At 40.7% G+C, this 27,960-nt stretch overlaps 1 protein-coding gene across 1 annotated transcript in view; it reads left to right on the forward strand.

The window, feature by feature from the left end:
• The first annotated feature begins 6,033 nt into the window (after positions 1–6,033).
• The window catches only part of LOC134169112 (AF4/FMR2 family member 2-like), a 154,264-nt gene continuing 132,337 nt past the window's right edge, over positions 6,034–27,960 (forward strand). The window contains exon 1 of the mRNA XM_062629366.1: positions 6,034–6,068. The gene's annotated coding sequence lies outside the window, so the exon portion shown is untranslated. The remainder of the gene's footprint in view (positions 6,069–27,960) is intronic.

Here is a 27,960-nt window from a genome sequence, read left to right on the forward strand (position 1 = left end):
AATGTAGTCTTCTCATGGAATTCTGGTTCAAGGATGATGGAGGTACTAAAAGAAAACAGTGGATATACGTTATTTTGGGCCCACAAATGGCTCCCTTGAGAACTAATAACCCTGTGAAAAATGCATATATGTATTTGAATACCAGGGGAGAAATTTAACTTGTTTTTTTGAGGATTGTTTTTTTTTTTAATACCACGTTTGACTTCCAGAGCCCAAACATACAGTGCTAATATATGGTGGTGATAATCTTATGAATATCAAATACACCAGAAAAAAAAAAATCCACTCAGGTTGCAATATTCATGCCTTGCTGTTTTGCTGCTCCCATTCTTACATGCTTGCACCAAAGTTAGTAAAGAAGAGCCAAGATCCTTCCATCTGGTGAGGTTAGTTTGACATGTATTTCAGGTGTCTTTTACATGAATGACCCTTTGGGGATGAAGTACTAGCGAGCTAAGAAAGAGACAACAGCATGAACTGTGAAACAACCCAAGGAGGACTCTGAGCAGTGGTGTACCTCAAATACATGTGAAACAGTCTGCCTCAGGAGGAGAAATGTGTAGTCAGGTGGCAACTGAGGGGTGGGCTGCAGTCTGAAATGCAGCAGGTTGAGAAAAGATGTAGAAATGACTGAGAAGGGGAAATGAAGCCTGAGTGTGTAAGGGCATACTGATGGCCATCAAAGAAAAGCTGATGTTGGGAAGCATGGCTCTGTCCTCCATTCAGGTGCAGCTAAAGTATTGCATCTTCTTAGATTTGTAGCAAGTGTGTTGCAAAAATTGAATCTCATAGGTTGGAAGGATGTTCAAAGATCATCTAGTCCAATGTCTTATATATGGAAACCCTTCTGGAACCTCTGTTAATAGGAAGCCTGGCAGGAGCTGAAGGCATTCATAGGATAAGGCTTCTGCGACAGTCCTGGTTTGGCTGTATTGTGGTTTACGCCCAGCCGGTAACTCAGAACCACACAGCCGCTCGCTCACTCACCCTTCTTCTTCCACACTCCGCTCCCAGAGTGATTGGGAGGAGAATCAAAAGAATGTGAATCCCATAGGTTGAGATAAGAACAGTCCAGTAACTAAGGTATAACACAAACCACTACTGCTACCACCAATGATAATAATGATAAGGGAAATAACAAGGAGTGAGAATACAATTGCTCACCACCCGCCACTGATACCCAGCCTGACCCAAGCAGTGATATGGGCCTTCCAGGTAACTCCTCCCAGTTTATATACTGGGCCTGATGTGCTGTGGTGTGGAATACCCCTTTGGCTAGTTTGGGTCAGGTGTCCTGTCTCTGCCTCCTCCTGGCTTCCCGTGCCCTCCTCACTGGCAGAGCATGAGACTGAAAAGTCCTTGATCTGAGTAAACATTATTTAGCACAACTAAAACATCAGTGTGTTATCAGCGTTGTTCTCAGGCTAAAGTTGAAAACACAGCACTGCACCAGCTACTAGGAAGGAGAAACAGCTGAACCCAGGACAGTCTGCTTCTGGTTTTCTCAGTGTTTTCCTCTTATAATCATGTAGTGCACGCTGGAAATGATCAATCAAGGCTCATGCACATCTTTTCATGCTAGCAAGTGAAAAATCAATTCGTGTTCGAAGGAGTAAACAGTAGTATGAGCTTCACCTCCCCATAGTCAAAATAGATTCCTTGATAAAGGAGATGACAATGAAAGCTGAACTCTTGATGTGTAAGCACACAGGTGCTCATACGCAAAAAATCAGAGTGGGTTTCCTACATTCATTTAACATGCTACATTTATCTTTCCAGTAAAATAAAGATAGGAAGAAGCGATTACTTGTTGAATGCCAAATGTGCGTCAGTAAAGCAAGAGGGATTATTCACAGTTTATCCAGATGAGAATGTAGTTGGTCAGTTCTGACAAAGACATTATTCATCATGTATTTCTTTTTTCTGACTCTACATTTGAATTTTCAGAACTATTCTGACAATCTGTTAGAAGGTCTTGTTGCTATCATTTCTGAGAAATGCCTGCTGTTGGATGTAAATTACAGGGAAAAGAAACTTGCATGATTTTTCTGTGCTGCAAAAACAAAATCTGATCTCATCCAGGTTATAAATTGTCCAGGAGGTAAGACTGGTCAAGGAACTGTTGAATGAATAAATGGAAGGTTAGATCAACATGACTCATCAGATATTATAACCATTCACCCAATGTCATTTGATCTGCATAACATTAAAAGCTACTGTTCCCTCACTCTTAGATTTCTGACCTCTTTCCCTCCCTTTAAAGTTTAGCCCTGAGCCACCCAAGCCATACATTAAACCTTTGGTTCCACATCATTTAAGTTCTGTTCTGTTCTCTTGTGAGTCTGAAACATGAAGAGACCCTTATAACACTGACTTGTATTAGGTGGAATATTTTGATCATCTGACCTGTCCCTTTTTTTAGCGAGCAGTATTTAAAAGTAAACATGAAGGTTTCTGATGCAAAAGAGCTTTGCCAGATTAAAATGAAACTGGAAGATGAGTTCAATGTAGCATATAGCTATTTTGAATTGGTTTTGTTTTGTTTGAAGCTTTATTACCTCAGGACGTCTGTCTACGGCTTAGGTAATATTCACTTCTGTCTGGGATTCACGAATGCACTGCCATCTGAGAGAAGAGCTCATGATGTGAAATGCAAGTACTCAGTCTTACGGAAGCCACATTTCTGTCCTTTTGGCTGTGTTGGACTATGCTGCTCACAATGGAAGAAAATCACCAAAAGCATGCACAAATTCAGGCTGTGATCTCCTTTTTAGGAGGTTACTGATGAAACGTGAAGAGGAGAAGGGTGGAGAATCACACAATGGGTCCTAAACCACTTCATTTTTATTAGATTAGGAAAGTAGTAGGATGGATGGGTGTCCCATCTCGGCTAAACTACAGGAGGAAGATGGCATCTTATTAACGGCAATTCTAATAACAATTTGTTATAGCACTAGCACTGGAGAACGTGGTTAATATTGTATGTGCTCTGTTTCATTCTGTCCTGATGAATCTGCATGGGTGCCGTGGTGTGCCATGGGGGACTGCTTGCACTTGTTAGCTGAATGCAAGTGTTTATGGACAATTAAACTTCCAATTTTTGATTCACGCTTTGAAAGGTTGCTTTTTTTCTTTTTCTTTTTTCGTTTTCTTTCCAGGATAGATCTGTGCCTTTCAAGTCTCTTAGAATGTGTAACTGTAGCATGAATTTAGAAAAATGGTCTCATTTCTTTAGAAATCCACTAATAGTAATGTACGGAAAGACTCTTACATTGATCTTCTCTCGATAGCTATGTTGTAATAATTATTCTTTTAATGTTTGCATCAATCTAAATGTTTTCCTCTTTGTGCTAGCTCCTGCTTGGTTCTCCCTAGATGACGATCACAGCACTTTGACATCTTGCATTACTTTAATACCAGTGATTCAAAACAAAGCAATGCCAAAGGGAACAAAAGTTCTGTCAAGCCATTAAAATCTTCTTTGCCATTAAAGCAATTAAATTGATGCATAAGCATTTAAAGTTATTAGCAAGTGCTGCCAGCAGAAGCTGATTGTGATTGCATAATATATAGTGGGCTTTATTAAAGTAAAATGGTATGTTTATTGTTATTATCATCATTAGTTCTGAAGTAGCATAAACTTAAACAGGGCTGTGAATTGTGAGAGGACTGTGAAACAAGTTAAAACATGCTCTGCACTGTGTTAACAGTCAGGAACAGGATTATGACAATTAAGACATTTCTAAACAAAAGAATACACATGGTATCTTGGTTAACCATTGAAAATGGCATGTGTAATGGTAGGGAGGGGTGTTAAATAAAGAGAAGACTGCTGTATCTCTGCTGCTGTCACTCTTCCCAGTCTTCACTCACTTGGCTGGGTTTTGGGCTGCTCCTGTTACTGCTGTGAAAGGTTTTGTGATTGGTGTGCAAGCTGATGGGGGGAGTATTTGTTTTGTTTTCTCATATTCCAACATACTAATTTTTCATTGAAAAAAATCAGGAATGTATTAGAGACATATGTACTCCCACTGTCCCACTGCATAGTGTAGTAATATTGGTGCTTGCTAGTCTTAAAGTTAACTATTCCTCACTGAATGGAGAGTTGGTATGGGGTATGGAAAACAGGGACTTACAGGTATTGAGAGGGAAAAAAGTGATTTAAGTGAAACGCTGGTGGATGAAGGGAGGCCAGTGAAGTACTGGAATATCAAGTTGTGCGGTATGAGGGTGAGCTGCGTGCCTATTGCAGTTAATGCTGACCATCCACTGAAAGTTCTCAAGCTAGGTTTGTTAGGTGGAATTCGAGCAGAGTAGAAACTAGGGACAAAAGGTAAGGTTCTTTTTTCTGGTCAGTTGAGTGTTTTTAAGTGATGCTATGGAAAATAAAATTATAATCTATAGTTGCTGAAGGAGATAAAAATCACTAATATCCCTGCAGTGTACTCATATTCACTTGAGTACTTCTTTACCAAGATATTGATGAACTGTTGGAAATTCAGAGAACAGTGATGAAATAAGCCACAGGGATGGGAAATGTGTATCAGGAAAGAAGGCAAAAGTTCAACATTCATCCTTTGAGAAAAGTGAAGTGAAATTCTGCATGTGTGTGCATGGTGTAAATATGAAGGGAAGAAATGAGTAATGGGAAGAGCTCTACAGAAAGGCTGAGGTATCACTGAAAGCAAAATTTTAACAATTATCACAAAAAAGGGCTGAACAGTTTATAGCACTGGTCCATATTTTATTAAGGGAAGGGATGGGAGACCCATTTCCCTACAGTTTCTATGTCAAACTAGTGATAGTACAAGAAGAAACAGGGAAAATGTGCTACTTTAGCAGAGCGTGAACTTGGTGATCTAATAGGTCATTCTGGTCTACGGCTTTGGTAGCTGTGTGGATTTATTCTTGAAGCTTAGTGCTGGCTGAAATACAGGAGGAAAGCCATGGTCAGTGCTTTTGGTCAAGCTCTATAGCAGATTAGGATAACAGGGATTGAGTTTAGTCATGAATGTCTTTTACCAAACTAGTTAACAAGGGCACTACAGTGAAGTGTCAGGCAGAAAAGTGTCACTGAATATTCATGAAGTGCTTACCTGGTTTTTGGTACATTCCTAAATATTGTTTCTTCTCTTCTGCTGTACCCCTGTGATAAGAGCCCATCACAACTACCTACAAGTGCTACAAAATGATTGTACACATGGGTCCACCTGTTGTTTATGTAATTATTCACAGTAGTCAGAGGTTTTGAGCTCTTTCATGTTCTTGGAATGAGGGATTGTGGCACATGCTGTAAGTACCATTTAAAAATGAGTATTTTCAATTGGAAGGCATTAAGGGCACCACTCTGTGTGTGCATGGGTATGGTTGTGTGCATACATATATTGCAACTTTCTAAGGGGAAAAGGAGTATCTGTCAAGCCTCTTGAGGTGGATTCCCTTGTGCTGTTCAGTCTTCAGAGGATACTTAACCTGTGACAGGCTGATGAAGTGAGAGACAACAAAATCAGCAAGCCACCCTTACAGTCCAACCAGTATTTTACTACAGTATGTATTTAAGTTTTAAGAGCTGCCTTGGCTGTTAGCCTATTAAGCTGTAGGTTAAGATAGTTGATGATAACAGCTTTCTCCTAACTGTTATCACCTCTGTCCTTCACTGCAGCGTGCAGCAAGTTAAACCAAACCTCGCCTTCTCTTTGAAGGCTGCTGATAGGAGTAGCAGCGGGATCTTCTTCAATACAGAAGTTTCAGGCAATTCCAGTGCCAGTCCTCAGCTGTGAGGAAATCAGAGTACTTTATTGCTTCAGAAGTGTTCTTAGTAGCACAAAGCAGTGCAGAAGAAAAAACTTTTGACAAAATGGATCTTGCTGATGATTTATGTTGACCTGAACTGGAAAATCTGGTAGGCAGCAAGCATGGATACAGCAGTCTTCAAAGAGAGGCTTGTTACCTGTTTACCTCTGTGGTTGTAGTCACTGAACTTTGCATCCAGCACCTGACTAAACATTTCTTTCTTTCTTTGCACCTAGGTTCCCAATGACTCCAGCTGTGTGGAAGACATATTACGGGTGAGTAATACCCTTTGCTTTTCTGTATAGCTGTAGTGCTGCTATTTCATCTTTCAGGGAGAAGAATTATATGGCTGTCTTTAACACTGTAGGGTAAATAATAACATTTTAGTGGGTCTGTATTAAAAACACACAGGCAAGTGGTAGGCCCAGGGTGCTCCTTAGTGAGTAAGGTTAGTTCACCTCATACTCTGCATCTGTCAGCTTGTCGCAGTCAGGATTTACACACATTCCTGGGGTTTTTAAGCTCTTAATCTTTGTGAGTCTCTCCAGGACATATTTCTCTCCTACCCTGAGGTGGAGTTACCTTAATTCTCTCACTCATAGACTGACCTACAGTCTTCTTCCTTATTCACCCGAGCTACAGTTGCTCATCATTCATGGTTTTGTTAAACACTCGGTTATTTCTTTTTCCAGGAGCTCTGGTCAGTGGTTTAATGCAGAAAATTAAAACCATTCTAACTGAGCATGGTTTAATCGTAACAAGATCATATAATAAAGGGGACTGTGCACAACTTGTGTACATGTAAATCTGCATTACTTAAGATAGGCTTTTCCTCAGACACCCCAATTTTGACATCCCCTGTTGGCAGCTGGGGTCAGGTTTGCAACCCAGCAGTCCCTATCTGGAATTTAGGTTTTTGTCCTCGTGGGTTATCTCTCATCTGTCAGAGCTGCTTCCTTGGATTGACAGTCAACTTCCTGGGGTTCAGTGCAGAGGGTATAAAATTTCAATAGGAATTTGTGCTGGCCATGTTCTTGCCACTAGGAGCAACTGGTACAGACCTCAAATCATCTGTAACAATTGTGTCAACTTGCTTGCAAATACGTGGACTTGTTCTTACTTATAAAATGGGCTTCTCAGTATCCACTGCAATCCAGACTTAAGTAGTTTGGGAAACTTGCTTCTGTTATGTGCACACACGTTATCTCGGGATGCTGTTGATGTCCTTATAGGTTGCCAGTGTTGCTGCAGAAGTATGTTGAACCAGCAGGCAAGCATGCACGTGCAGACCTGCAGTAACAGAGGAGAATACATCTGCATGTGCACCCAGAAGCAATGAATGCATGCTAATAAATAAAATCTAGTTTCAACCCTCAAAGTGAACAGGGGTTTAGTACCTATTGGACACTAAGGGTGCAAAAGCAAAGAAAGTGTTGCAAGGCTATTTGAAATACTTGGTACATTGTAAATGTCTTCTTCCCCTGTTTATATATTTCAATTAGGTTCTTTACTATAGTTGTAATGAATGACTTGTTAGCTGGGGAAAGCAGTTGTCCAGTAAACAGCATCAAAAAGAAATGTGATGTAGTGAATTTCAGGGATCAATCATCCAGGTGCCAGTTTTAATGTGGGAACAGTTATATAAATCATAGGTATATAAATCAGGTATATAAATCATAGGAAGCAGAAATGTCCTTTTTCTAATCAAAAGGAGGTGATACTATTTCCTACCCCATGGCTGCAGTTTAAGTCAACAGAGTCAGAATGTCCTAGGCTTCCTTCTGAAACCTGCTGTAATCAGTGCAGGATTCTGATGATGATGACAGCAGAGGATGGGGATGAACTTCAGAGTCCCTGCAGCTGGTCCCAGTAGGCTGTTAAACTTGGGGTGGACAGAGCAGGGATGTAGCAGGTTTCCATGTCTCTGGTGATCTGTCTCACAAGACCATATAATGGGCAACTGAAAGAGGGGTATAAACCAGCAGATCTTTCTTGACGGCTGGGTGCAGATGCCTGGAGGTGCTCCCGGTGCCCATCCTTGCCATTCAGACATGGAGTAAACCTGTCATCTACAGGTGTAGCCAGAAGCTATATTGAGTGCATGAGACCGTATGTGCTGGGTACAGGGTTGGCACAGAGCAGTGAGTGTGGGACCTCACCACATGTGCAGCTAGGTGAGAAAGCAGCAGATCACAGAACCACTTCTGAGGCTGCCCATCAAAGGCCCAGCAAGTCCCAGTCCCAACTGGTTGCCTTCAGTGGCAGCTAAATTAGGCTTTCAACTTTGTATGGTGGCTGAAGCACATGTGGAAGTAGAAGTACCTCAGTTTTGTTAGTGACTTTCTTCTTCTCAAATTTATAATGCAGAATGAGCTAGTGGAAAATGTGTTTTGGCTTCATGCAGAGTATCATATTCTACTTGATAGGCAATGAAGAGAAAATAAAAGAATGCGATGCCCAGCAGTAGTCAAAATCCAGTCTTCAGGCTCCCCGTGGAAGGCCTGTGTCAGGAGATTGTCTGCTCCAGATAAAAGGATGACCCTTGGTTTCAGCAGCTGTTTGTGCTTTAAGAGTGTGGATTAAGTTCCTAGCTCTGACAGATCCTTTCTGGCCTTTTGGGGCCATTTATGTAGACCCTGAAGAGCCTCTGGGAGTGTGGCCCTCTGCTCCCTGATGGCAGTTTCCCCATGTAAAATCTAGGCTATTAACGTTTCCATCCTGTCAGGGATGTTGCCGAGGTAAACAAGAGGAATTACAAGACGGGTTCTGAAGGTAGACAGATGGGGCTGTAATAATGTGCATTTTGACCAGCCAAACCATTGACAACTACTGGCAATTTCTGCTGTGAGCCACATCCACTCCTGAACTGTGCACCCCAAAGTGCAGGAAGAAAGGTGCTGCTGCCTGCCTTTCCCCAGCCCTGTCTGTCTCCCTCTCCCTTGGGAGAGATCATTTCATGCCTTGAATTTTGCTCCTTTGTCTCTTTTTCAGTCAGGGGATTAAGTGACTTAATTCAGTTTCACCCCTCTGAAAGACACAGTAATTCTTCTAGGTTTTTTTCCTAGGCTTTACAAGGAAGAGGTACCATGTTAAGATTTGTGACCTCTGATTTTACAGAGCTCTTTTTTCAAGCTGAACTTGATTAATGGGTTTTGTAATTGTAGAGGTTTGCAATTCCTAATCTCTCTTTTATTTCCTTTTTTCTTTTTTTTTTTCTTTTTTTTTTCTTTAGGAAAAAGAAGTTTTAATTGAGTTTATGGTCAAAAATTTTCATCAGAGAGAGGGGAAAGGTCTTGAGTCTGTTCAAACCCCTGAGTCTTCAGAGGCAAAATTTCATAGTCCTTCAGATTTCCTGAAACAGTCAGCCACTTATGTCATCTTGTGTAAATGCTTTAAGGACTCTTCTGATACTATAACCAAAGGTTAATGGCAGAGCGGTCTCTTGTTGATTTTGCTTTCCTAACCATGATGGCTGTAAAGGTTGTTAATAAAATAATCTCTCTTCAATAACTAAGGCCAAGCTGTAAAGGTAGTACAGGAGATTTGTATTTCATAAAGGTTGCTAATAGCAAATTAAAAGATGAAGGTGAATACATGGGTGCTCGGTACGCTTTTTTCTGTTCCAAAATGTGGCTTATTTTTTAAGCTGCATAATGGCTTTGAAAGTGTGGGTAACGTGGAAGACAGGCACTTAACAGTGTATGAGTGTGTAATTCACATTATATTAATATGGACTTAAATTAAGTTGTCACTTGCTATGTGCAGCCATTGAAAAATGAGCTCGTTGAAAAGTTGTGATACAAAGTGCAAATGGGGCAATAGAAATGACATTTTAAGCCAGTGTTCTGATGCTGTTACTTGTGCCACTTGTACCAGTGCTCCATCAGCATTCCCTGCTCTCATGGCATGTTATGTGACATGTTCTGCTGGTCCCAGTATAGGGCTGTGTGTCAGTGCAAACTAGCAGACAACCTGTTTCTACCTAGAATGAGCACAGTAGGGACCTCCCTTCGCATTGGTTGACTTCTGGGCAGAGAGGTGATAAGCATACAACATTATACGGGAAAGAAAGGAAATCTTATTTATTTAACTACATGTTCTTGAGGACTTGCAGTGTAAATTGAAACTTTGGGCTAGGTGTTTAGGCAATCGATTAGATGTAATCTTGCAGCAGGGAGGCTCTGGTCTGTACATACAAAGCTTTCGTGTCTGTGTTGCTAACCATCTGGGCAGGCACTGCTGTCTAAAAATCTGTCCCTGCTTAAAGGAACAAAATAACTCTTGTAGATGCATATTCATTGTAGTAAGCCATCAAGTAGCTAGATGGACTCTTCTGATGTTATGTGGACAGCTGTGGTATTAATTAAAGGCTTTCTAGTCTGGAAGCAAAACAAATCCTAAATATAATTCAGATCGTAATTAGTATAAAATGACTAGAGTTAAATGAGCAAAGTCTGTAATTTGTATAGTCTTCTATTCATCTGATGACTAGGTAATATCTAATGACATTGGAGAATATGTAAATTGATCAGCAAGTGAAGATGCCCTTGACTAGGCAAATTATGTGTAGTATTACCTTCCTTATGCCAATTGAAAGCACTAACAAATTTAATGTGTGTCATCCGTAGCTGAGGTGAGCTGCTCACAGAGCAAAATTAGACTGTAACAGATACAGACTGTTATTTGCCTCTCAGTAGTTTTCTCTTTCAAAATACAAACCAACATTGAACAATGGTACACCCAATTATAATAATTGTACTTTGAAAAACACAGGTACTCTGTCCAGTGTAGTCGCAAATGTATTTAGTAACTCATGGGCAGTTTAAATATTTTCATGTAGAATCTGGGGGCTTGCTGAGGAGGACATGATGTGAATTTCAAATGACCATCTAGACGTCATTGGACAAGTGAATAACGAGCTGACTGGCCTAGTAAATCATGTGAACCTGTCAACTGTGGAAACACATTGGGGAGGAGATGATGTCAAGTAACAGTAACTTAGCAACCTGGCATTTAGCTGTCCAGAGAATGAGTAAGAGTAGCCACTTTTAAATAGCTGAGTAAATAAATGAATCCCTATACATCTTAGGTGTGCTATAAAAATAGCCCAGCACCGTATGTTTTCTGTCAAGCTGCTTCTTTCTCCAGGATAAGGTGATTTATTATTTCTACTGAAATGAAAAAATGGACTGAAAAGTTAACCCACGTGTAAATGTGTATCTGCGGCCTTTGTCCCTTGCCTGGTGTGCAGCCTTTGGAAGCATGTAAGGAATGGGTAGTAGCCTGTTTTGACAAAGGCAAAGTGTTGCAACAGTAGTTTTGGGTTGTTTTTTTTTTTTCTTTAGACTTTGCTTATGTATATGAAGATTTGGAGGAATAAAACCAATTAATATCAGCAATTTCTAAGCCATTGAATTTTCAGCTTTTTATCAGCATTTTGTCAATGGAGGCAGTTTCTGCTCTCACATCAAAATAAATCAAGGGGTAATTCCACTGACATCTGATCTCATTTGAGTTCATTGAATTCTTCTTCCTCCCACACTGGTATAAATTGGCAGCAGCTCCAACTTACATTGCTGCTGCTGTTATTAAATAAAAAGGAGTTACCCCTGCATTACTTTAGGTGTACATAAAAGCAGCATCTAGTCCTTTGCTCTGATGGCTCTCTAGATGTAGGCTTGCCCCAGAAAATGGAAATGCTGAGTAGTATTTGAGAACAGCTCATTTCTGGTTTGGAAGGTGATCAGCTCAGTTCTTGTCTCAGAACCACCACAAGTGTTCAGCAACAATTTCAGGAAGGTCAAAAGAAGCCTTTTCCCAGCTTTGTGTGAGCTGTCCAGCCATATACACACAGGCACAGAGAAATTAATGGTTGGAGTCATTTGAGGATAGCACAGTGTAGTCTTGATTGGAGCTGGAGAGAGCAATCTTAGGTCTTCCCAGTGTAGAGTAGACCCTTAACCCAGAGGCTTGCTTTGGCCTGTATGAGCTACACATGAACACAGCAGAACAGGATTATTCAAGTTTTTGGCCATTCATCTTTACCATGACAACATTATTGTGCTGTGCATGAGAAAGGCACCTCAGGAGTGTTACCCCAAAGCTGACTATGTTAAATTGAAGGTACATAATGTAGAAACCTCAGCGTTAACTTTAGTTGAGTAGGAAGTTGGCATGAGTCAGTGCTTGAGGACGCAGCTTATGTGGCTTATTCTGTAGGCCACCATTGCAGTGCTGGCATGGCCCAAGTTAGGTATGAGAGGAGTTCACTTGTGATGTAGATGTATGCTATAAATCTGTTTTGTGCTGCCAGATTAACGCAAAGATACTACATGCTGTTGGAGAGGTGACGGGGAGGAAAGGTTGACTGATCTGACAGATGCACATGGGTGTGCATTGTTTCCTGTACTCGAAAGGTGTTTTGCACCTGCCTGTTATAGGGATAAATACCTTGTCAAGATGTAAAGAGCAAAAGATTAGACCTTTGTCAGGACAGACAAGCAAGATCTGATTCCAGCCTGCAGGAATTTATCAAATAAAGATTTTATTTTTGTAGCAGTATTAAAGAAATTATTTAGCAAAGAACTTTGAAATGTAAAATCTGATCATGATGTGGGTCTGTTGCAGCCTGTATACACTGTAACAATAAAAAAAGATTACAAAAGGTATTCAGGAAAAGAGAGAGAGATTGAAATGCACCTATTTCGAACTCACTATTCAGTTCTGTTTTCTTATCTCCTTAACCATAATATTTCAACATACATTTTTGTACTACCAAATGGAAATACTGCTGATTTCAGTAGTATTGTATCATTTGATTATCACTGCCAGATTTACCATCCCTACTAAAATTATTGTAAAGTGAGCTGACATCACAAGAGTTCAGACACATTTTACTGCTCCTGAAGAGAATGAAAGAATGACTAAAGGAAAAAGTGTTAATTCTTATCTGTTTTCCAAATGCTCAGTATCTCTTTTGAACCAAAACAGCCACCCTTATTTTCTCTCCCTCATTGACAGTCACCTCAGAAATGATCCACTACGCATTGCAACATGTTACAGCATCCTCACTCTGATTTGGTACACTGTTATGATAAAAATAATTATATTTCATGAGAATATACAAAATATTTTTTTAAAAGGGCACTTCAAAGAGGAAAGTGATTCAGCAAAGTCACTGCCGTGGAGGAAGTGATAGTAGTTTAGCAACTTCTGCGGAAGACCAGGTGCACCCTCTGCATCACTTAAAAGTTTGGGTCAGTTTATATACTACTTTTTTAAAAAAAAACTTCTAAGTTTTGTAGTTCCAGAAATAACTGAAGTGAAAGAGTCAAAAAAATGTGGGAAGATGAGCTCATGGGGTCTTGAGTGGACAGTATCATAAAACTAAGATTCCTACTCCAGATTTGCAGAGTCATGGGACCTGACTTCCCGTCCCTTTTCATCACTGTAAATAAAGAGTAGCTCCCTTATCTCTGAGTGAAAGTGCGAGAGAAAACAGACCCAGGGAATCTGGGATGTCACATCCACTTTGACCTTTTGTACGCTCCCATGAACAAACAAGGCTGCGGGTGCTGAACTGGATGGCAAATTTTGAACACTTCTACACTGTTACAGTGTTAGGCTGTAGCTGTATCAGGTATCCTCCCTTAAGGACACTGCGCAGATTTATGTTGTATAAAAACATGGATAAGAACTGCAGAGCCTGTTGTGTGCCTGTCCTGGAGTCCTGCTGCTGATTCCAAAATGACCAGTAACAGCAACTAGTGGCACAGTGTTCAGTGTGGTCAAGCAGAAAAGCCATCTGAAGCTCCTGTACTCCACTTGCACATCTTACTGCCAAAGTATTAAAAATAAAATCTAGCCCTATTTTGAAATATAGGTAGTAGAATATTGCTTTGGTCTCAGATTAATCATTTCTGTTATTTCATCTTGTGCTGTCAGAATGAAACATTGTTAAATATGTGCATTGAGTGTTTAAACTGCTAGCAATGTTACCTTTCATTTAAGTAGATTAATAATGTGTACTCTACATAACAAATTGCTTTAGGCACAGAATGAAGACATTGAAAACATATTAAAATCGAGTTAGGCTTTCTGAAATGAATGTATGCTTTAGAAACAATTTTTGTTTGAAATGACAAAGCCTATAGCATCTTCTGTTCCTCTTTATCGCACAAAAGGGAAGGTTTCCATTTTTGCAGCCCTGAGGGTAAGTTTTGTGTGTTGTAAGTTCTGGTAGGAAGCCTCCTTGTATGTCAACACAGCTGAAGAAGCTGGTGGGGCCCATGAAGGGTAGATTGGCCATATGTGGTTAGTCAAGAGAAACAGACCTAGGAAAAAACAGACTTGCAGTGGCCAGGGGAAGGATGGGGCTGGAGGATCATAGAATCATAGAATAGTTAGGGTTGGAAAGGACCTTAAGATCATCAAGTTCCGACCCCCTGCCATGGGCAGGGACACTTCACACTAAACCATCTCACCCAAGGCCTTGTCCAACCTGGTCTTGAACACTGCCAGGGATGGAGCATTCACAACCTCCCTGGGCAAACCATTCCAGTGCCTCACCACCCTAACAGGAAAGAATTTCCTCCTTATATCCAACCTAAACTTCCCCTGTTTATGTTTTAACCCATTACCCCATGTCCTATCACTACAGTCCCTGTCCTATCACTACAGTCCCTGTAACTGAATGAATCTTCAGAAAGAGTTTCAAGAGCTCTCCTCTTTGAAACTGTCTTCTGAAGTTTCAGCTGGCCATGATGATCCAAACCTGAAAAAACTGGCTGATGGTTGGAAAACATATGTAAGGAAAGAACTAGAGAAATTAAAAAAAAAAAAACCAAAAAACCCAGAAGAGGCCAGATACTTGAGGCATGCTCAGTTTCACTGATTTAAATATACTCACCATGATGCAGCCATTGATGCTTCACTGCTCTTGTGCTCTTAGAAGGAAAATAATGCAGGACAAAGATGACATCTGGAGTAAAACTGAAGTTACAAGTTTGAACCTTATTGTTGCTCTCAGAGGAGATGGGGGGTAGTATTCTGTTTCAGCAGATATCAGGAATATTTATTGCTATTTTCTACATGTACTGCAGTCTAAATTTAACCCAAGTCACTCCTAATCTCTTCTTAATGCAAGAATACAGACACCAGCTACCAGCTGAGTTACAGGCCAAGAAGTGTTTTTTCCTGAGAGATCCCCTGGACAAGCAGGTGGACTTTCTCTTTGGAGGAGTCATGTGGTGACACTGTCAGCCTTGCCAGCCTCCATGGGGTTTGGGGAAGCTTCCTGGTGCGGGAAGGCAGTCTTGCAGTCATCATCTGTCTTAAGTTCAAGTAATCTCACATTCTGTAGGGAAAACAGTTCTGGAAGCCAGCTTTTTGAGGGGAGCAATTTCTGTCTTTACTTTCTTGCCATTGATCTGTGGGCTTTAAGACTGTCAGGACAGTCAGTGGAGCTGTTTCTGAAGGTGTCTTCCTTCTTAATTGTGGAGATTGTTTCAGCTGTCAAGAGTCTTCAGAGCACACCACTTCACACCTGCCAGTAAAAGAATGATAGGGCCCATCTTCCCAGCTCTTTGAACATCCTCTTGGTAAATGTTTGAATACACAGACTCAGATGAAACATCCTACCTTTAATCTTCCTGTATCACTTTGAGATACCCCTTTGCTTCACAGGGTCTCCTTCCATGAAGTGGCAAAATAGAACCTTGCCCACTCTGCCATTAGTTGCAAGCAAAATACATTGAGGTTTTCAGCTGGAATTATTGGTGTTATAATTGTGCAAAAGCAAGCCTCAAATCAGATATTTAAAAATATACTACATACTGTGGTTTATCTATTGCTATAGAAAATTTCTAACATTTCTTTAAAGAAAGCATGTCATTGAACTTAATGGTCTGAGAAACCTTATGAACTTCCAATCTTTTTTAGCCATATATTCCAAATTGTGCTTATAATTGTGTTTTTTATTGAATATGTAAGTTCCTTTCAATTTCTTAATACAATCCATGGGGTTTAATACGTATTTGAGAAGAATGCACACTGTGGATGAGAGGCACTTTGAGCATTTTCAAATTGTCACAGTAAAGTTGTCACATTTGTTTAATTAGCCTGTAGCTCCTGCCACGTTGATTTATGTCAGCTGTGTAGCAATCTCTTTGGATAGCTAGAAAATCTGACCAGAATGCTTTTTGGATTTTTTTGCCTTTTTTCTGCCCTTTACTTTTTTCTTCCCAAGGAATTTCTCACATTTCTGTATGATTTAAAAGCAGTCATATGGGCACACAGCCTTCCAGAATTCAGCTGAAGAAAATGTCAGGCTGTAGCATTAGAAAGGAAAATGGTTTTATTAGTTCAAGGCATTGAGGTGTTTGTTGACCATTGTTCAGAGGCAAGAGATAACAGACATGAATTTGAAGTTCAGACCTAAGCGCCCAGATTTATGTTTATTCAACATTCTGCATGCAGTGTTTATTCTCCCTGCTGCAAGTGTTTCTGTATTGCTTCCCAGGGCTCCTCCGAGGGCAAGGGCTCTGCTGTGGGTGTCACTGGAAACCCTGTTCTCAACAGTTTACAGCTCTTAGCAAGTATTTCTTCTTTTCCAAAGTTTCCGTGGAATGTCTAAGCAAATACTGTTTGGAGGGAGGTGGTAATAATACCTACTGGTACTCTGTAGGGTGAAACAGGAACATCGACACATATGGACTTAAGAGGCTTGCATGGGTTGGAAAAAAAAGGGGGAAGCCAGTGTAATGTTCCCTATGTATGGTGCTGGTTGAGCAGGTGGTTTAAGTCATGGACTAAATTCCACCTCTGGAGCCAAACTGGAAAATGGCAGGTGTTGATGTCTTGTGAGGAATGCTTTGAGATATTCTGATGGATTTTGCTGCACAAACTCTAGGTGTTAAAAGCCCCTTTGGGCTTTGTCATGAGTATACCCTCCTAAAGATTATTCGGTTTGTGTATCCCAAGGTACAGTAACCTTTAAAAATATTCTGAGACTCAGAAAAAAAAATGGTGTTTGATTTGTAGGAGAACATTCCCAGTAGTAATGTTGTTTGTTTTTTTTTTTAACCAAGCCAATTAATCTCTTTTCACTTATTCCAGTATTTTATAATTTCTAAACTATTGATCCCATAATCTTTTTAGTAAGAGGTCTGAGCTGCCAGTTTATCTGAAAAAGGAGTGTTGTACCAATCAAATGAAAATTGGCGCTCACAGAAGAGCAGCCTCTTGCAGTTCCTGAGTTCAGACAAAAACAGAGTGTAGGTTCAACAGGGCGGCGTTCACTGGAGGCTTCTTTCCATGAAAGTAGTTGTCACCACTTTTTCATTGGCAGCTGTTGCTTTTAAAAGTCATTGGTGTCAGTGCCAGTAGAACCACAGAAGTGAAACTGGTTGACCCACCATTGCTGGGACATGCTCAGCAAGCCATGAGGATATCACATTGTCATTCCTGTGCCTTCTCCAGCCCTTTCCCATCCTTAGTAGAAGCCTCCCATGAGATCATGTAAAAGATCATAGAATAGTTAAGGTTGGAAGGGACCTTAAGATCACCTAGTTCCAACCCCCCTGCCATGGGCAGGGACACCTCACACTAAACCATCTCACCCAAGGCTTCATCCAACCTGGCCTTGAACACCGCCAAGGATGGAGCTTTGACAGCTTCCTTGGGAGCCCATTCCAGTGCCTCACCACCCTTACAGTAAAGAACTTCTTCCTTATATCCAACCTAAACTTCCCCTGTTTAAGTTTTAACCTGTTACCCCTTGTCCTATCACTACAGTCCCTAATGAAGAGTCCCTCCCCAGCATCCCTATAGGCCCCCTTCAGATACTGGAAGGCTGCTATGAGGTCTCCACGCAGCCTTCTCTTCTCCAGGCTGAACAGCCCCAACTTCCTCAGCCTGTCTTCATACAGGAGGTGCTCCAGCCCCCTGATCATCCTCGTGGCCTCCTCTGCACTTGTTCCAACAGTTCCATGTCCTTTTTTATGTTGAGGACACCAGAACGGCACACAATACTCCAAGTGAGGTCTTGAGAGCAGAGTAGAGGGGCAGGATCACCTCCCTTGACCTGCTGGTTACACTCCTTTTGATGCAGCCCAGGATACGGTTGGCTTTCTGGGCTGCGAGCGCACACTGCCGGCTCATGTTCATTTTCTCATCGACCAACACACCCAAGAATGCGCCCTGAATGTGTCAGTGCTTCTTCCTCTGGCTCCATCTGAAAAGCTAGTTTCTGCCTTAATAGAGAGGAGATGGTGTTATCAAACAGCATGAACATTTTAACACTGTCAAAGACCCACAGCAGACTAAGTAACGAGACTCAGGTTGTTTGAATTCTTGCTGCTTCACCCCTGACCCTGCTCCCTGCTTAGGTCACTCATGTGCATTGACTGCATCAATACAAATCTGGTTTGTAAGCTGATAAAAAAAAAAAAAAAGCTAACAAACTCAAGCTGTGCCAAGGGAGGTTTAGACTGGATGTTTGCAGAGAGGATGATCAGGTATTGGAACTGGCACCCAGGGCAGTGGTGGAATAACCATCCCTGGAAGTGTAGATGAGACCGTTGGTGACATGGTTTAGTAGTGGACTTGGCAGTCCTGTGGTGATGGTTGGAGTTGATGATCTTAAAGGTCTTTTCCAATCTAGTTGATTCTGTCTTTCTAAAAGAAGTTGTCATGATCTCTTCATTACCATTTTTCTTAATATGGTCAATGTAAAATGCAAGAAAGCTATCATGTTTGAAAGGATGCAGGAGCTACTTTTGTGCTTTGAAAAGACTTAGCCTGGGAATTTGACTCAATGTATCATTCTGTCTCCTTTGCAGCAGCATTGTCATTTTATAGCGTCTTTCACTTACAACACAAGTAACCCTTCAAAAAGAATGCCGTGTTACTGCATCTAGCCTTTGTATCTCTCCAGCAAAGTGAGATCAACAATTGCTGTTGGTAATTACTTGTAACACAGTAATAGATTGCACTTCTTACTAAAAAAGAAAAAAAAAAACAACAAAAAAAGGATTCTTTGGCAGGTTTATTCCACTGCATCTTTGTATAACTGGTAATTGTGAGTGTTTGACACCAGCTGGAGTTGCAAATAGCACTAACTGCTTAGAGCTTACCAGCAACTATGGGTCTACTGGGTGGTCTTTTCTTGGGCTTGCTCCAGGTTTGTTCCTGATTGCTCACATGACCCCTGATAAACTATTACTAATGAACAGTTTGCTATTCCTGTTTGGCCATCTAGAAGCAACAGAGATGATACGTGTCATCGTCTAGTAATGTAGATACATGATTTTTAAATGCTGGAGCAACAAACTTGCAGCATTATAGCTCTGTAGCTTTTGTGTGCTACTTGCTGGTTTTCCTGTGGGAAGAAAAAGTAGTGCGGTGCTTGGAGACAGGAAGGTTATGGACTTTGCCCTTTTTCAGCCCAGCTTTTACAAATTAGTTTGTTTCTATGTAGTTTGCTGTCAGAAAGCTTTAAAAAATGCAGGGATGGAAGGAGGATATATTAATCTGGTGTATAGTCAGAACATGCTGATTTCAGACTTGGCCTCTGTGTGGGACCAACCAACCTCAGCTGTCATATGTCTTCGTGACAGTTCTGAGTATTTAATGTTTCCAACCTCATACTTATTAGCTTTCTATGAAAAAACAAGCTGGGAAATGAGGACTCAAATACATGCATGTGACAGTGGGAATCTGCCTACCAGAAATACTCCAAAGCCTCCATACCTTAAGGAAGATCAGAAAAGACCTCAGCACGTTTTGGCTTCGGTTTTCTTTACTCTTTAAGCTGGCTTATTTGGGTAATGCTGACATGCCAAAAAAGTACATGCTGTATCAAAACATTTCTATAACATATATCCATTTTTTCTACACCTGTTAGTTAGCAGGAGTGGATCAAAGGGGAGTGTTGTCATGGTTTACAGGACACACAGATGCAGGAACAGACCTGCTTCAAGACACAAGTGAGGGAAAAGAAATCCAGACTGAAATGTTCAGGGTTTGGTTTGTTGTTTTTTTTCCCCAAAGGCTAAAGTTACTACAATAAATGCCAGGTCACACAGTAGGATTGCAGGTGGCTGCTTAGGTCTTTCTCTAAGAGAAGAGAATTAAAGGGCTGAGTGAGAGGCAGCAAGGACTCTACCTCCTTGTTACAGACCAGAACCCATAGTATTTTTTTTTTTGGCAAACATGCTAAGCTTTTAACCTTAAAAAAAAAAAACAAATAAACAGGGTGCCAAATGAGAGGATCCAATGATCAGGCTTCAGTTTGAAGTTTTCTGTTCATCCAGGGCCTGCCGAATGCTAATCAAGCTGGCTATGTTGTTAACTCAGGATTTTCCAGCCAGTATTCACTGTCCCCAGTTTCCAGCCAATATTCAGAAGTTCCACCACTGCCCTAGGCATTGCATAAGACAAAAAATGAGACAGTCTTTGCCCTCAAAGCAGTCATGGTCTCTGATGTAGGCACTGAGAAGATAATCATACTCTGTAGGGGGGAGTGCATTCTTCATAGACCAGAGAGAAGCAAGTTTTCAACTGGGACATTTAGGGAGAGCATCACATAGATGAAGAAAATGAAATGATGGAAAAAGACAGCTTCCGTAAGGGCAAGTTTGAGCTTTTCTAGCTTTCACTATGACTTAGCTTCAGACTACTGTTTTAATGGCATTACAGTTGAGGTGCTGATGAGACCATGTAAGAGGGAAACACTCAACATGAAAAAGAAGTGGCACACCCACTCAAGAAAACCCGTGCTGCAATAGTGCTTGTGTGGTAAGCAGAATAAAAGAGATCTGGCAGAGTCTTGATTTTGAGGGAAAAAAAAACAGCTTTTGTAAAAGATTTCAATGTGTATTGTACAGCAGTGTGTGGTAGATTTACTTCTTTGTATTTGATGAGTAACAACTTGGAGTCCAGTTTTAATGAAAGCAAATTATGGCTTACGCAAAAGAACTCAGCTGTAACTCAAATAAGTTGCCTAACCTGGTTTGTTAATTTCCTCCATATGCTGTTGCAGATAATTGATGCTCCTGTTTTAGGACTAAAGCTGGTGTCTTCTGGCACAAGTTGATGCTATCAAATTCCTGATGGTTTTTTAGACTGTTTCATCTTGTTGTCAGGTTGTGTTATAAGCTGGTTACATGGGTCTGAAACCTAGTGCACAATGTAAAACTTGAGCAGTTTCTGTGCTAAGCCAGCAGAACAAGAAGTTCTGTAGTTAATAATGCAATTTTGCCTGATGCTGAATTTGGAGATTTTATTTTCATGACATTGGCATAAGTGACTTCAGAAATTAAATGCATTTTGCAATAAATTACATGGGTAAGGTCTTGTCATGTGACTGCATAGTTCACTGTTGTATTTTGTATGAAAAAAGCATGAAATGATTGTGTCTGGCAATGTAAAGGAGATGGTGTAATGTATTGTATAAATGTGCACAGTGGAGTGCCTCAGGGTAGGTGCAGTCTTGTTTTGTAACTGTAAATTATAGTTCTTCTCTCCTCTTGGTGTGAACCCTAAGTTTCAGAGAAGAAAACAGGCAATTCAAGACATGCTTTTTTGCTTGTGAAGCTCAGGATGGATGGAACAAATTACCAAATTCCCTTAAACAAGTGCCAGCAGTGAATAGTTTCAAAACACAGTTGCTTATTTACTTGGAGAAATGTTGCCAATGTTTTTTAAATTGCAAAGATGAAATTATATGTTGGTATTAGTAACTTTTCAAAGAATTAGCTTTTTATTACTTATTGTGCCTTTGTTTATATTATACTGTTGGACTGCCAGGATTTGATGTTGCATTTAACAGTTCAGTGCATAATTCCTATCTCTTGGGGCCCTCATGAAAATTAGATGTGCCATCCCTGGAGATGGTTACCAACAAGTATCGTTTTGAATAAGTAAAATCAGTGGGATATGGCTATGCATCTCAGTGGGGACAAGAAGCTGCCAAGAACAAGAGGTACTGCGTTGGCCATACTGTCCACAGCAAGACCCTGGTACTATGTATTGGGAAACAAAGTCATTAGCCTAAAAGTCTAATGTCTAGGAGTGACAGATGAAGGATGCCTAGCTTTGTGGAATTTGGTTTAGTACGCATGACTGTAAGTACCTGAATATTTATGGACCAACTTTTATGACTCTTAAAACTGGTGTTAGCTAGTGTTAACTGAATATCCAGCTCTGGATGCAGTATTAAACAGATAGGATCTCAAAATAGTTGAGAATTAGTAAGTATTGAGGATCAGGATTTTACTCTCATGATTGCTCTGTGAAAGACACAGCACCAGCCACTGTCTACCAGCATCCCAGATGAGCGGGACCTCGAGTCTGACCCATCCTGGCAGTTTCGCGTTCCTGACCCACCAATAAGTCTCTCCAGAGGAACAGTTACATGGAAATATGAATACCTTTCATGGCCCAGCATCTTACATGTGCTTGGCAAAACTTCAGAGCTTTGATCATGCTCTCCTTTCATGCAGCCATTATGGCCTATCCTTAACAAACCCAAATATTCTGCAAATAAGGCCTGCTGCCTCTCTTGAATTGGAAGAGGAGTTACCTCAGTGTCATTATTCCTGGTCGGTATGTGTTTGTCTCGGACACCCTGAGATGGACTCTAAGGAAAATTATCCTGATCCACCTTGGTGAGAAGCATCTAACCTATTTTACCCTGGGGTCTTGGGAATTAACTATTACATGGACAGTGTGGACCACGGGGGACCCAGGACCCAGAAGGGAGATAAATCATTTGACAGTGTAGACACACTGTTATATAGGCTGTGGCTACTTTTAGGATTGTGTCAGACTTGTTAAATTGGAATTCAGTGGTGGGTTCATGTGCTGTTGCTTCATCACTCTCCCCCTAGAACAGCCTCTTGAGCTGAGATACCTTCTTACTGTAAATGGAGCATTGTTGTTCTTCACACACACAAGGTTGATTAGAGTAACAAGTACATAAATGATATCTGCTGGGTTTTTGTCATTGTCTTCTAAATGCTCTAAGCAAAGAGTATGAGTGTTATTAGTCATGAAAGCTACAGTATGAGAAAAAATATTGAGAAGTGTGAGGTGTATGGGAGTCAGGGAGTGTTGAAAAGCTCTACAGAAAAAGGGAAGTTCTTTGTGGATTTCCAATGTTAACAAAATAAGGAAGGAAACCATACATTGTAAAGTTTATAGTCAATTGCTGTTGGCCTCTAAAATAATTTCTATATTCATTTGCATTTAATGTATTTTTTGTCTGTCCTTTCCCTTCTTGCTAATAGGGAAAGGAATATTAATTTACCACGGGAAGATAAGGAATGCATCTCATGCACTGCTTGAGTATAGGGAACCTGTTCTCATTGATAAAACCCACAAGGTGAACCCTGTGTTTTTGGATTATGGCCAGGGGAATGGTTACTTTTTTGTAGAATAAGCTCTAGTTTTTCAATAGTAAGCTGAAGCATGTGTGCCATGTATTTCCAAATTACTTTCTAAGTAGGTTTTGGTACAGTAGCAAGATAAATTCTAGTATGACAAAGGCATCATTGCAGATGCTGACACATTGTTCCTCCAAAGCTATGTACTGGGCACTAGCCACTCATAATAACCTTGCTAGAACATTCACATGAGAAAAAATTTTCCTGCCTTAGCATTCATACAAGGAACACTGACTTTCTCTTGGAGACCATCAGTAAAGGGGTTTTTGTTTGGGGTTTTTTTCCCCCTTTACAGGAGAAAATTTGCAGTATCGCTTTGATGCTGAAACATGATAATCAAATACATATCCACGAATGTATCTATCATGTCGGTGTCAATACTGACAATGTATCAAAATCACTTCCCCAGGAAGCCTTTGGCCCAGTATAAAGCAGGCCGCATTACTGGTCAGGATATTCTTAACTGCTTGTGCAAATTTCCCATTCCTTCATATGGGATATGAGTGAAAAAAAAAAACCAAAACATAGATTTGTTGCCTTTGTGTTCATTTAGTGTCATTTGCTTGTACATGTATAAATATATATCTACATATTCATTCTTTCTTTAGCCTTTTCCCCAAAGATAAAATGGGTTGAGATGTTTCTTAATTCAGTATTCATCACACATGTAAAATGCAGCTGCTCCTCATGCCTTGCTGCCTTCCTAACAGAGAGAGTTTGATTAGGTTTGTATAAATGCAGAAACCAGAAAGTTACTGTGAAACAAGACATGCTTTTTTAAAGGTTGCATTTATAAATAGTTAATAAAACATTAATAAATCATTAATAGAGTCTTTAATAAATGGTAAATCACTTGGTTATCTTTATTCCATCAGGACAGTAGGTTGCTTAGCACCAGCTGTAACATCGAGTTTGTGATAACCTTAGAACATCTATTCATCATATATTAGTTTTTTCTGAATGCAACTTTAACATACTGTGTAACAAAAAAAATGGAGAAAATTTAAAGCAATAGATTAGGTAAGAATTGAAAGGACTGAGAAGGGCAGTTAGCAGAGGGAGTACAATGGATAAGGTTCCTAGCAGCAGTGGCCTCAGAATGCGTTTATTGCTAGCAATGTCTGCAGGGCTGCTCCTCCTGTTCCCCTGGCTGCCCTCTAATGATGTGGGCAAGGTGTCAGCCCTGCATCTGCCTTTGTGGACTTTAATACTACTGAAGAAAAACACTGGGATTGTTGCTTTCTCATTCTGCTTTTTTGTGAATCTGCTGTCCACAAGAGAGGCAGTCAGGGTAGTGTTTGTCCAACAGAGATCTATCATTCTATAAAACAAGAAAAGGGGCTGGGCAGGGTCTTAGAAAGCTCATAATCTACTGCATACCCCGTCCCAATGCAGGAATCAATTCTGACTAAACCATTCCTGACTGATATGTGCTAATCTGTTCTTAAGTGTGTTCCTCCAAGATGGAGTTGGTGTAGCTCTCTGGGCGATTAGTTTCAATGCTGCATGGTCCTTATCATTAGAGAGCTTTTTCTTATGCCTAACTGGAATCTCTCTGGCTGCAGTTTAAGTTCATATCCACCATAAAACTGGAGAACAGATTATTTTCTCCTTTAGCAGTGGCTCTTCTGTAATTAAAGACTGTTCTTATGTCTCCCCTCAATTCTCCCAAGGGAAGTAGCATGAGCCCTATATCTTCAGAGACTTCAAATTAAATCAGGCTAAGCAGTTTAGAGTGCACTGTAGGAAGGGAAGCTGCCTCAGTAAGAACACAGAGTACACAGGCTAGCTGCTTTTTTCCATAATGACCTCTTAGAGCCTGGCTCAGGACTTTTATCTGTATTTAAAAACACTGCATGCTTTCTTTTGAGCAAGAATGAAATGAGGAAAAATGAAAATATGAAGAAAATAAATGTCGAAGGTGGCTGTTAAATTTGGGACTGGTTTTGTAAAGCTATTTACCATCTGCCCCATATCCCCTGTATTCAGTTCTCTCACTCTGACCTTTTCCTTAGAAGTCTGCAAGTTTAAATCCTTCCCCAGTCCTCTCCTTCCATTTAAATCATGATTTGATCTTGTACCTCTGCAGCCCTTAAAAGGTTTTCTTGGAGTATTTTTATTTTGGGTGATTCATTAGATCACGTCTGCATGTGTCCTTCTTAGTTACGTACCTGAGGGCTTTTATAGCTGAAAAAAGCAGACTTAGCTAAAGAGAAGAGCGTGCCTAGCTCTAATAAATAAAGCACATGGAGTCAATTAAAACAATGTTTAAATAATTTTCAGAAAGGAGGATGCTTGATGTTACTACATCAGAGGACCACAGTGACTTTTAAGCCAAAAAACAGGTTTACTTTCTCATTTAATCTCCAGGTCTATAAAAAAATGCATGCTTCCATAGCAGTCATCTACCCGCTCCAACAGTTAACATGATTTTGGAATTATTTTAAGTCTAAACCATGTGAAAATAAATCCTAACTTGATTTTGTGGGATTACTTTGTTTCCATTAAATTCCTCTTTAAAACATTTCATGTGCTCAGTTTTATTATTGTTGCTTCCAGGAATTTCTAAGTTCTTCAAAGTTTGGATTGATTCAAGTTTTTTAAGTTTTCCTGGGGAAAAAAAAAAAAAAAAGAAAGAAAGACTGCAATTCTCTGCCTACTTTCCCAGGTTTTTACAAACCAAGATGTTTATATATACATCTAAATGGATGCATACACAACACAGAGTGTCTGTGTCATTCTTTATAGTAATAACATTGGAAGGTAGATACATCAGATTTCACAAGTTAAACAAAATAGAGCTAAACAAGTACTTAAAGATGCGGTACCTCCAAAAGAAATCAGGGCATAGCAAAGAATGGTGAAGTCATGTGGATGATTGAAAAAATGACATGCTTTCTTCTGATTCCAGAGTAATGTGCATGTGCTAAAGGAACAGAGTGGGAGAGAGTTAAGCAGATGGTCACATCTCTGCAGGATGTGGGGCTGGGGCTTTGACCCATCACTGGAAACAGTGCAGTGCCATTTCTTCATGTCATTCTGTAGCTCAGGAGTGCTCTGCGTGAGTATCATGCCCAGCTCTGTGGTGGTTGGTTCATTGCTGGCCCTGCATTTTGAAGTGCATTTTTCAGACAAGTAAACTCAAAACTTTCACTGCAATTACTCATATTCTTTGGTCAGCAGTGCTATAGCACCTATCTGTAGGTAGATTTAGGTGTGTTTCTTTAAGTAACTATATACTTCCTCACCACTTCCATGCACAGTGCTTGTTTACATGCTGAGCTTTAAATACTTAAGTTTTTAGCATGTGCGATCCTATTTGGAGTTTTCCATGCAATAATTTTTATTACAGTGATAGTTACAGTGAAATAATTCAATATAGCTGTGTTGTACATTTATAATACACTTTGGTGCTCATAAGGTCACTCTGTAAATGCATGGATTGGCTAGTCCTGACCTCACTGAAGTTGACTTCTACCTCTGACCTCAGTGGAGTCAGAATTTCTTACCTTATAACTGAATTTCCTCAGATAACAGCAGACTCATTTTTTCCTTTTCCTGCTGTTTTATGTTCAGGTGTTCATGAACAGGGAGATGACTAGATTTGCTTGCACTTCAGCGGACCAAGTTGGTACCCAGTGGACATTAGATGCATGTTGACAGTGAATATTCAGAATTATTTGCTGGCATCACCTTGCCATGAATTGTAGGCTCTCCGTCCATCCTTTTATGCATGGGCAGGAAGAGACTGAGGTCAAACCTATAATTGTAGTTCTAGAATAAGCTTTATTTTTGCCATCAATCAGGCTGCCTGTCCCTCTTTTAATTGTGTGATAGGGTCTCTTCCATTGTTTTGTGATGATGAAATTTGCCACAAAGCAACCTCTGTGGCACAGGATTTGGCAGAGTCGTGTAGGATTTGGATTGTATTATCTCACAGAAAAGTTAACTGGATGCTTAAATCTTTTTCTGCCTTCCTCTGTGCAGAGCACAATCAATCAATGCAATATAACAGCATACTTCTCGTCATTGCACTGAGATGCTGCAGCCTCACCCACCAGGAGGGAAGAGCTGTTCACAAGCTGCCTCTTTGTCCTCGTTGCCACTGTTTGGGCTTTGTGCAATGTAAACTGGCCCTGAGCTCCACAGGCAGAAACCCAGAGGCTTTCAGGAGTGAAGACGCATCTGCACCCTCCCATCCCTGGGTCATCTGCACAAGGAACTGGCAAAACTTGGCCCTAGGCTACATTGTTGTAGGTGTGTGGCCTTTTGGGTCAGGGCAATCTCAAACACAAACACAGGCTGGGTGGAGAATGGATTGAGAGCAGCCCTAAGGAGGGGTGTTGGTCAGTGAGAAGTTCAACATGACCGGTCAGTATGCACTTGCAGCCTGGAGAGCGCACCTTGGGCTTTCCAAAAACAAATCCTGGGTTGTATCAAAAGGACTATAACCAGCAGGTCAAGGGAGGGGATTCCCCGCCTCTATTCTGCTCTTGTGAGACACCCCCTCTGCAGTCCTGCATCCGGATCTGGGACCCCTAATGCAAGAAGCACATGGACCTGTTGGAGCGAGTCTAGAGGAGGCCATGAAGATGCTTCAGGGGCTGGAGCATCTCTCCTATGGAACCAGGCTGAGAGAGCTGGGCTTGTTCAGCCTGGAGAACATTCAGGGGAGACCTTAGAGCACTCCAGTGCCTAAAGGGGATGACAAGAAATCCAGAGA

This window comes from Pezoporus occidentalis, unplaced genomic scaffold (assembly GCF_034315485.1).
Source record: "Pezoporus occidentalis ecotype Australia unplaced genomic scaffold, CSIRO_AGI_Poc_V1 ctg331, whole genome shotgun sequence".
Taxonomy (NCBI): Eukaryota; Metazoa; Chordata; class Aves; order Psittaciformes; family Psittacidae; genus Pezoporus; species Pezoporus occidentalis.